At 61.3% G+C, this 10,446-nt stretch overlaps 1 long non-coding RNA gene across 1 annotated transcript; it reads left to right on the top strand.

The window, feature by feature from the left end:
- Nucleotides 1–8,704: 8,704 nt before the first annotated feature.
- LOC139828240 (uncharacterized) lies at nucleotides 8,705–9,315 on the top strand. The gene is made up of 3 exons (XR_011739616.1): nucleotides 8,705–8,801; nucleotides 9,124–9,189; nucleotides 9,278–9,315. It is a non-coding gene; the product is annotated as an uncharacterized lncRNA (long non-coding RNA).
- The last annotated feature ends 1,131 nt before the right edge of the window (nucleotides 9,316–10,446 follow it).

Here is a 10,446-nt window from a genome sequence, read left to right as displayed (position 1 = left end):
GCCGTCTCTGGTTTTGGGTCACTGTCGTTGCAGAGCGTTTTTGGTGCTGTTGCGGTTGTGTCGTCCATAGCGTTCTGTGGCGCGTTTGTCTGCGCACGTGCACGTTCGGCTCGGAGCTGCTCTGCCCGGCGGTGTGGAGTCAGGGGCGGGTGGAGTGAACTCTAGGGGGGGACATGCAGAGGCAGGGGGCACAGCGTCTGTGCCCCCACAGTCCAGGGTGCCCCCATAGCCATGATCCAGGTGCCGACAGCTGCCTCCAGCCATCGATTTCTTTGTTATTTGCCTCCCTCTCGCTCTCCCGCCCCGCTGCAGCGATGCTGGTGGGAGGGGGCATTAAGAAACCCCCCACGCAGCACCCACCTCTGTGCTGCTGCTCCTTCTCTCTGGATTTATAATACATTAGATATATATTTTTTTAAAAAAGAGGGGAGAAAAGACCATCTAGAGGCTCTCGAGGGCCAGTGCCCTCCCCAGCAGCGTGTGCCCCCTCACCCTAGAAATACTACCTAGAAAATTCTTCCAGTGCGATTCTCAGGGGAGCCCCCGCTCCCAACGCCCTGGCCTGGGACCCCCCTGACGCCCCCACCTCCGCCAGCCCAGTCTGATCTCTGGCCGTCCATGGTGGCCGTGGCTTTCTGGGGGGGCAGTGGGTGGTGGAGGCCATGGGCGGTGGGTGAGGAGGGGGCAGCCAGGCGGGCTGGGGGTTGTGGGGCGAGGAAGCCCAGAAGGGGCTTGTCGAGGGTTAGGATTGCAGGGTGACAATCAAACCCTGGCAGATGTATTGTTAACCTCCTCTCCCCCCCCACTTCCCCCTTTTTGCCCCTCCCTCTCCCCCCTTCCCACTCAGGACAGGCGATCGGGAGGGAAAGAAGGACAGAGAGAAGAGAGTTGGAAAAGTTAAAGATATTTTACTAATGCTACTAATAAGAATAGAGAAAATAATACAAAATATACAAAACCAATCTTGTAAGTCTCAGCAACTCTGCAGAGCCAGCACCCAAAGTCCTGGATTAGACTCTGTAGCCAACCGGAGCTGGATTGAGTCTCTCACTAGGCCTCAGTTCGCAGGGACGACCAGCAAGGTCCTCTCCTAATGTCAGACATGAGGAAAAAGGGAAAAAAAGGGCAAAGGGGCCGAGATCCTTGTGATCTCCCACTTTTATATGAAGTATTCACGTGAATGGAATGTTATACACCGTTGGTCAGTCTCTCGATCATCAGTTTCTCGTTGCCCCTCTCGTGAGATGTCCATCCGTGCTTATCAATAAGTTTGCATTCCATTGCTAGGTTTAACCAAAACATGTGTTGGGTTCTCCAGGAAAATGCAGCTAACATGAAGGCTTTAGCTGACAGGCAAATTCACTAAAAGAGAAACTTGTTTTTTAACAAAACCAGGACAGGGCTGAAGCTCCCGCGGGCACAGGCCATGGAGGCGATGGGGCTGTTGCTGCTCTGCCGGCTCTCGGGGGTTTGCAGCTTGGAGAACGTGGCCACAGCGTCGGGGACGTTGGGCGGCGTGGTCGGCGTGTTGCTGGGGGTGCACATCTGCGGGGGTGTCAGATCGGTCATGGGTGGTTTTTAGGAGTCCCAACCTGGCAACCTCCCCATCGCTGGAGATCTGGCTGCATCCCACACCAGGGGATGCTCGAAGCCCAGTTCTGGCAGGTATTGGGGTACCCAGTGCTGTGGGGTCTGGGTGGCACCCCCAGAATGTGGGGGCTGCCTGGGAAGGATCTCCAGCCCAGGCAGGGCCAGCTCGGGCTGCAAAGAACATTTTGGACATCCAGGGTGCTCAAAGCGCTGGGGTGCAGCGGGTTTGGGGAGGGGACGCTGCTCTGATGCCAGCTGTCCCGTGCAGGGAGCAGCACGGACGGGGTGATGCAAGGAGGACCAGCACCATGGGTTGGGAGAGTTTTGGGGTCCCACAGGACCCTCTTCACCCGGCTCCCTGTCCCCCTGCTCTGCTTTGCACCCCATTAGGGCACAGAAAGTCAGGCAGGGCTCCCCGGGACACGAGGCACTGGCCGGGCCTCTCGCGGTTCCCGGTACGGCCCCTGCTTTCTGTGCACTGGGCTGAATTTAGTGCCCTCCCCACCTCCCCCCAGGACAGACCCGTCCCTTTTTGAGGCCAATCTTGCCAAAAAACCCAGGAGCTCAGGAGGAAAATGAGAAGTTAAATGATTCTTCACAACACCATTCACCACAAGAACCGAGAGGTTTTTGATACCTGCTTTCTTGTAGGTGTCCTACTGGGCACCAGCAAAAAGCCAAGAGTGTTGCTCAGCAGCACCAACCACGTCTGCCAGGAATTAGTCTTCAAAATGAACCAGGGGCAGCAGAAGGCAATCGCCAGCCCCACAGACAGCAAAGGAGAAGTCTGCAAGATCCCCTAAGGCTGGAATAGACTGTTGGCATCTGCTCTCCACGGCAAAACCGCAGGAGAGCGTAGAGGGAAAAGAAATGAAAGTCATTGACAGTGAGAAATGCGTGGCGAAACACAGGAGGTGGCTGACACAAAAAGACCCTCCCAGGAGCAAGCCATGACTTCTGGACCCAGAATCTCTGGCCTGGGATGAAGGCTTGCCCATTGCAGTGCGGCCACTTGGGGTGCACAAATGGGGTCTGAGAGGGGCTGTTGCCCCCCTGGAGCTCTGCCTGGAGATCTCTCTGCAGAGGTCCCTGGACAGGATGCCTCTTCCTCAGTCAGTGCTGGCAAAAACTATCTGGGGACACGCTCCATCCTCTGGAACTCTTCCTCGTGTGACTCGCAGCTCACGTGTGACAGCGCTGCTCGAAACTTGGCCGTCTCTAAGAACCGGCTTGCTTTGGGATGTGGGCTTCACTCTCAGGAATCATGGCAGCCCTGCTTTCTGTGTTGGGGTCTGCAACTTCAGTTCACAGAGCAGGAGGATCTTGCAATGGCTGTGTAGATAGCAGCACCGTTTCTGAGGCATCAGAGGAGATGTCAGAGCTATCAGGCTGAGGGACGGGAATCCCAGCAAAAGATTGCCCGTGTTTCAAAAGGGAGGCAGCCGTGCCCGCTGGAGAACCTCTCTCACAGCTCCATCCCCAGCAAAGAGCTGTCTCTAGAGCAGTTCGTGCTGCTTACAGGCAAGATCACCTTTGCATTTGAACCGCCTTCTTGTACAGAGGACAGGAAACATACTCTGGTTTATGTCTTTATAGCTGAAAAGGCCAGGACAGTGTTCATGGGGGAGCAAGCGATGAGCACATTTCCTGGTCAGCAGCCGCTGGCTCGTGCCAGCAGTCAAGAGAGGCAGAAGAAATCCCTTCAGAACAGCTCCCTCTCCAAAGGCATCCGTCTGCCTTGATCAACCGCGGGGAAAGGCATCCTAAACCGGGCACTTTGGCCTTGTTTTCAGCCCAGGTTCCCAGGTGCTGGTGCACTCGTGAGCCAGTCACTGCACATCTGCCATGAAGGGGAATTGCCTCCGAGGCCGCTGTGCCGTGGGGAAAGGAACGGATTAAACATCGGGAGAGTTTGATTGAGTACACAACATGGATAAAGCCACTCTCTCTGTAATTAAAACTGAGGGTATTTAATTCAGTGAAATGAGATTTCATTCCCCATGACCTGTCTGATTGTATTTTGCATCTGGGCAGGGTCTGTAGTGACTGCCACAACATTTGAGGTGTCACCAGCTGTGTTGTAGGTGGTAAAGCGGGAAAGGCAGGAGGGACCCTCAGCATCTCCCATCCCGTGGATAACTTCATCACAATGACCAGGGCGGCGCCCGCTGGCTCCTGGGGCAGCTGTTGCCGGGCAACCAAGACACTGTATTGTCCCCTGTCACCTGTGCCCCTCGCCCATTTGGTCACTGGCTGTGGTGGGATCACTTGCCGTGGTGGGATCACTGTGGTGGTGGACTCATTTTGGCAGTTGGATCGCTTTCGGTGGTGGGATCGCTATTGGTGGTTGCATCACTTTTGATGGTGGGTTCACTATTGGTGGTTGAACCACTTCTGGTGGTGGGATTGCTATTGGTGGTTGCATCACTTTCGGTGGTTTGATCACTTTCAGCACTTGGATCTGTTCGGTGACTGGATCACTTTCTGTGGCAAGAAGGAGGAGGACAAAGGCTGCTGGCTGCCATTCCCTCCAACATCACCTCCGGACAGAAAAGCTCCCGCCTTCCAACATCAGGCTCCGTGTTTTCCAGCGGAGCAGCAGCGATGGCCACACTCGGTCTGTTGGAGCTGCTGAACGCCACCATCGGGACACCCCATATGGGGGCTGTCGACTTGGTGGCCCTGCACAAGTTGCTCGAGGTCATCATCGGGCAGCTGGGCCAGCAGGAGTCGCCTGTCCTGGAGCCAGGGCAGAGCCCGACCCCCAGCCTGGCAAAGGACCAGGACAGCAAGGCCCAGCCTGGCCAGGAGAAGGAGGAGGACGGAGCCCTGGGCACCGGGCAGCAGCTCTGGAAACCAGAGGAGCAGCTGGATGAGAAGGACACGCTGGAGGGGACCAGGAGCAACTCCGAAGTCTCCTCCATGGCCAAGGAGCTGATGCCAAAAACAACAGAAGAGAAGGAGAGAGCTGTCTCCAAGGTAGATGCTCTTGCTGGTCCCTGGGTGCTCCCCCACAAGACGCCCCCTCCTCTGGGCTCCGCGCTGCCCTCGTGCCGCCCTCAGCCCAAGGGCTGGGTTAAGCCCGAGCTCCCGCAGCAGAGCACAGCGGGGTCCAGGTCCCCAGGGACCCTCCCCTGGGGTCACCCCCCACCCACTCTCCCAGGAAAGGGTTTCACTCCAGGATCTGTGGGAGGAGATCAACAAGTTTAAGGAGGTGCAGTCTGGCCTGGCAGAGGACGTGCGGGAGATGAAGGAGGCGATGCAGGAAACGCATTCTGGAATGGAACAGGACATGCGGGAGATGAAGGAGGAGATGCAGAAGGCGCATTCTGGCCTGGCAGAGGACATCCAGGAGATGAAGGAGGTGCATGTTGGCCTGACAGAGGACATGCGGGCCATGCAGGAGGCGCATTCTGGCCTTGCAGAGGACATCCAGGAGATACAGGAGACCCTTGGCCTGGTGAGCGTCCCCTGGTGCCCCGGGAGAGAGCTGGGCCCTTGTACCCTCCCTGTTCCTGCTGCCCTGTCACACTGTGCCCGTGCCCCACGGCCATCGGTGTCACCAGCGTGAAGGGAAGCAGGAGGGAAGAGTGGGAAGGGTGTCCCAAGAGTTGCTAAGGCACTTCTGAACTAGAGAGCCATCCAAACAGAACCATGGGAAGGGAAGGAGGAGAGATAAAGCTCTGCCTGCGCAATTCAGCCGCGGCCTCCAGGCACAGCCCTGCCCAGCGTCCCTCTGCCTCATGCCCCAGTTCATTTGGGGATGCTCTTTAAATCCCGCTCCCACATTTGAACGGGTGTCTCTCTCCTCGCCCAGCTCCAGGGGAAGCCCCAGGACGCTGCCGGGCTGCGCAGGGACAGGAGGCGGCTGCGTCCCCCGCTCCCTCGGGGACACCAGCCCTCCTGCCTCGGGGCACAGTCTGTGGGTTGGGGGTGCTGGGCAGCAATGCTGGGGCTCCCATCCCTGGAGGTCCCGTCCCCCCGGCTCTATGGCCAGTCTGAGCCCATGATCCCTTTGCATTTGGGCTCTCATGTTCAACACGGGTTTGGCCCCGCGAGATGGTGGTTTGGGGATGGGGACTGAGGACACGGCGGGAGGTTCTGGGGTCTGTCCTCACGGCTGCCCAGCTGCTAGTAACCCTGCTGCCCTTTGCCTCTTCTTCCCAGGAGGGCGCTGGGGGCCAGTCTGCCCCCGCCGAGCCCACCCAGGTAGCCATGGATACCCAGGCCAGGAAGCGCTCTGCACTGGGGCCGAAGGGACGTGGGACACAGCCTGGGATGGAGACCAGCAAGGGGACTGCAGGGTCTGGCTCCCCGGGGATGCAAGCAGGGACACAGGGGGAACCAGTGACCCCTGTGAAGTTGTCAGGCACTCCCTCTGCTCACGCAGGATCTTGTGGTGCCGGCGCCACCACCCCGGGGTTGCAGCCAGGATCCCCGGGCACCCAGGCCAGCACCTCGGGGATGCAGCCACGATCACCTGGGACCCACACCACCACCCCTGGGGTGCAGCCTGGGTCCTCCAGCTCCCAAGCCACCATCCCAGGGGATGCCCAAGAGCCGGCCAAGCCCTGGGGCTCCACCAGCACCTCCAGCTACGAGTCGGAGATGCGGGAGGTTCTCTCCCAGATTGGGCAGCTCGGCCACCTCTGCGCTGGTCTGAAGGAGCAGGTGGAGCAGCTTAAATCTACCAAAGCAGAACATTCAGATCTTGACAACGTGCGCCGGCTCTTCCCAGAGGGAGGTGAGAGCACCGGGGGGCTGGTGGGGGTTGTTTGGCGTGGGGACACCCTGGGTCAGGGGTTCGTCATGCTCAGAGCCTGGCCCCAAGGCTGAGACCCCCTCACCGACAGCACATCCCCTTGCACCATGTCCCTCTAGGCCGGCAGAGCATCACCAGCATCCTGGCCGACCTCAAGTGCCAGGTGGCCTTCCTGCAAGACATGGCCAGGGTCCTCCATGGGCAGGAGGAGAAGGTGAGCCAGCAGCAGTCCCCGAGGGGCTGTGGGGATGCCAGTTTGGGCAGGGAGGGGGCAGCCAAAGGGTCCTTGTGCCAGAATGACACAGGGGGCTGTGCCCTCACTGCCCCCACTGCCGTTCACAGATCAGGAAGGTGGAGGATGCTCCCAGAAAGATGAAGGCGGCTGGAGCCGGCAGGAAAGCAGACGGCAGCGGCCAGATGACCCAACAGTCGCGGTAAAAGGATGGGAGAGGGTTTCCTACCCCGCAGGGCTGCGAGGGAGCCTTGGGTCTGGGAGCATCCCAGTTTGGGGGCCGAGGGACACCCCCACGAAGGCTAAACCTGCCCCTGCCCCCGTCTCACTAGCCAGGCCCAAGGGACAGAAGGTCAAGGCAGAGCGGAAGGAGTTGGGGAAGCAGCAGGAGCCAACCCAGGCCGAGCTGGAGCAGTTTGTGGCCGAGTATGTGAATAAGTTGGTGATGGAGACAGCTGAGCAGCTGCAGGCAGATGTGAGGCCCGGGGGCAGTGCTCCCAGCCCCTGCTGGCTCGGGGGGAGTCCTGGCAGTGTCCCGGCCACATTCCCTGGCCGGATGGGGCCGTGGAGCCTCCACGGCACCTGGGCTTGTGGGCGGCATCCAATGCGGCTCAGAGCTAATTCCTCCTCCCCTACCAGCAGCTGGAGGAGCCGAGGGCGATGGCGCAGAGCGGGGGACACGAGCACGCAGGGTGCCCCGGCTGCAACTGGGACACCAGGGCGCTGCTGGGGAAGCTCCTCCAGCACTGCGAGAAGCTCGAGGAGCAGCTGGAATCCCTGGCCCAGAAGGCGGGCAGCAAGGTGGAGAGTTACCCGAAGTGGAGGAAACAGGTAAGGAGACACGGTGTAGGGGGCTTGAGCTGCCAGGACCCCCCAGGCATTTCTGCTTTGCTGTAACGTGGGGGAACCCCTCGCTGCCCCCCTAATTGGCTTGTGGGAGTCAGCAGCATGGAAGGGAATTAAAGCCTTGGAGCAAATGTCCTGCTTGCACTGAGAGCCCGCAGCCACCAGCCAAAATACCCTGGGTCTGTCCCCGCGGGGCAGCCACCCCCTGGCTCAGCACCGCCTTGTCCTCTTAGTCCCTGCAGCAGGACGAGCAGCTCAAGTGCCTCCAGGCCAGCATCATGCAGCTCCAAAAGGACTATGAGAAGTTCAGCTCGGCCCTTGCAAACCTCCAGCAGGATGGCCAGCAGGAGCAGAAGGACATCAAGGTGGGTGGCTGTAACCCGCAGGCAGAGCCCAGGCTGGGACCCCAAGGGATCTGTCCGCCTGCCACCCTGCTCGCAGCCCTGAACAGCTTCCCGATTCCTTTCCTGGAGGTTTCTGATGGGGTGGGGAGGGGAGGCAGGGGGTGCTCGGCTGGCCGGGGGGCAGCTCCGACCCTGCCGTGGCGTCACGGGCTGCTGTCTGCCTTGGGAGGCTCTGTCCCAGGCCCTGGAGAGGCTCAAGAAGCAGAAAGCAGACAAGGAGCAGCTGCTGGTGCTGGGAATCGATGAGGTAGGGGCTCGAGGGGCCCTGGTGCCAGCCAAGGGTGTCCCGGGCAGGGTGACAAACGCCCCTTGTCCCTTGGGTGCCGGCTGGCAGAACCAGCCGGGGGAGGGAGGATTTCCAGCCCAGCTGCGGGTCCCTTGCCAGGTCCCTCTGTGACCCCGAGTGCCTTTGGCTGGTGGGAGCAACCCCACGGGGGTGATGGGGTGAACAGGGCCACGTAGCCACTTTTCCCTCTCACGTTGTCCCTGGATCCTGTCCCCACCGCTCTCCCGCCTTTCCCCGTTGCTAGAAAGCAGACAAAGCCGCCCTGGCTGACAAAGTCAGTTGCAGCCAGTTTGAGGCGTGCGAGGAGCGGCTGAAGAAGGCGGTGGAGGAGGTGACGAGCCGGGTGACGGGCCAGGAGGAGGGCTGGCACCAGTTCCAGAAAGAGCTGCAGAGACAGATGGACTGCAAGGTGAGGGCTCGTCCCCTCTACGCAGAACTGGCACCTTGGGGGCCTGGCAGCCTGAGGCAGCATCCTTGCGAGGGTGCCCCCTCCCGGCTGTCCCCCTGGGGACCGCCATGTCCCATCCTGGGGTAGATGGCTGAGGGTGTCACCCGTCCACAGCTGGACCGCTGGGAGCTGGGGGCGTTCCGGGAGCAGCAGGAGGAGCGGTGGAAGAGCCTCAGCGGGCAGCTCCAGAAGGCGCTGCAGCCAGAGCGTGACGATGCCGCTGGGATTAGGAAGTGAGTGCGATGAGGACAGCGGTGCCTTTGGCAGTGCCAGCCCTGTTCCTGCTGGCTGTCCCAGCTCGTGCCGCTGTGGTACCCTGGCGTGGGAGCCGTGTGGGCAGCGCCCCTGGGGATGCTGAGCAAGTGGCTGTGCCTTGTGCTCCTGCCAGCTGCAGCTTCCCAGTGATGGAGGGGGCACAATGAGGGGGCACGTGTGGGAGGAGCCCTTCCGAACCAATCTTGAGGGGTGGGTGCAGAGGCTTTTTGTGGCAGGGGACGGTGTGCAGGTGGGGCTGTGCCCCCCAGGAGCTCCCCAGCCCTTTTCTCCTCTCTCCAGGCAGCTGCTGCCTGGTTTCCATTGCCTGTCCTGCGACCGGCCCCTCCACACGCTGGCGCCTGGACCGTAACTGCCCCCTGACCCCTCCCTGGCGTCGAGTGACACATGGGGTGCCACCTGCCGGGCACTGAGCACCCCGTGTCCTGTCCCACAGGGAGCGGACGGGCGAGTGCAGGTACCCCACTGTTCCGCAGAGCTGCGGGGGCCCACACACCCTCATGCCCCCGCGCTTCCAGCCCCAACCGCCCAGCACCCCACGGCCGTCCCCATCCGGCGCCCGCAGCCCCAACAAGGTAGGGATGACGGAGGTGGGGAGGGGGATGCTGAGCCTGCGGGGGGATCCATCCGTGCCTCAGTTTCCCCAGGGAGAGCTGGCTGGGGGAGGGTTGCTGGGGGATGCGGAGTGGGGCCCCGTGTTTGGGTCACATGCTCTCCCCTTCCCAGGAGGACGTGATGCAGCTGTCGGGCCAGGACGGCACTGATGGGAACCGGCAGAACGAGCAGCTCTCCATGATGGGGGCCTCTCAGCTGCCGACAACGCCAAGGGCCACCCCAGACACCACGACCTCGAGGAGCCGGCCAGGTATGGCCCTGTCAGGGCACCGGGGGGCAGAGGACACCCTGCTGTCTGGGGGGACGGGTCTGTGCCCGCAGCTGGGCAGGGCGGGACGGGGGTCGGGGGTCTGGGCTGGGATGTGGGAGCAGCACGGACTGCTGGGGCAGCCGCTCCTCGTGGTGGAGCTGGAGGGAGCTGGGGGGACATGGGGGTGGTGCTGGCAGTGTGGGACAACAGCCTACGTGCTTCAGGGTGGGGGCAGCGACTGCAATAAATGGCGATGGGCAACCAAGTGCCGGTGTGGTCTGAGTGGGGGTCCCTGGGGCAGGATGGCAGAAAGCCCCGCTGTGTTTGCTTTTCAGGAGAAAAATTAGTGCTAAAAAGGCACTTTGGGGGTGCCCAGGTGGATCCGGTGTTATCCAGGGCCCCCCAGAGGGAGCACTGGCAGCAAACTGGTGGGCACCAGGGCAGAGCCAGCAAAGGCCCATCCTGCACCCCGGGTGGGGCTGAGGCGTCCATGGGCTTCAGAAACACCCGCTGGGACTAACTGGGGGCACGGGGTGAGGGGGTAACCAGGGGGCTGTGCAAGAAGCCGGGCTGACGGTCGGCAGCCAGAGGAGGGGAGTGCTTTGCTCTGGGTCGGGGGACCCAGAACTGGGGGCACGCAGCAGCTCCGCGCCTCACCCCGGGGTGCCCACAGCCCCATGTCGCAGCACTTTGCAGCCGCAGGAAAGCGCCCGGCACTTCCGGTTGATGGGCGCTCTGGT

The sequence above is a fragment of the Patagioenas fasciata genome, chromosome 6 (genome assembly GCF_037038585.1).
Source record: "Patagioenas fasciata isolate bPatFas1 chromosome 6, bPatFas1.hap1, whole genome shotgun sequence".
NCBI classification, from domain to species: domain Eukaryota; kingdom Metazoa; phylum Chordata; class Aves; order Columbiformes; family Columbidae; genus Patagioenas; species Patagioenas fasciata.
Note: the sequence above shows the minus strand (reverse complement) of the source record. Positions and strands in the feature narration are given on the sequence as shown.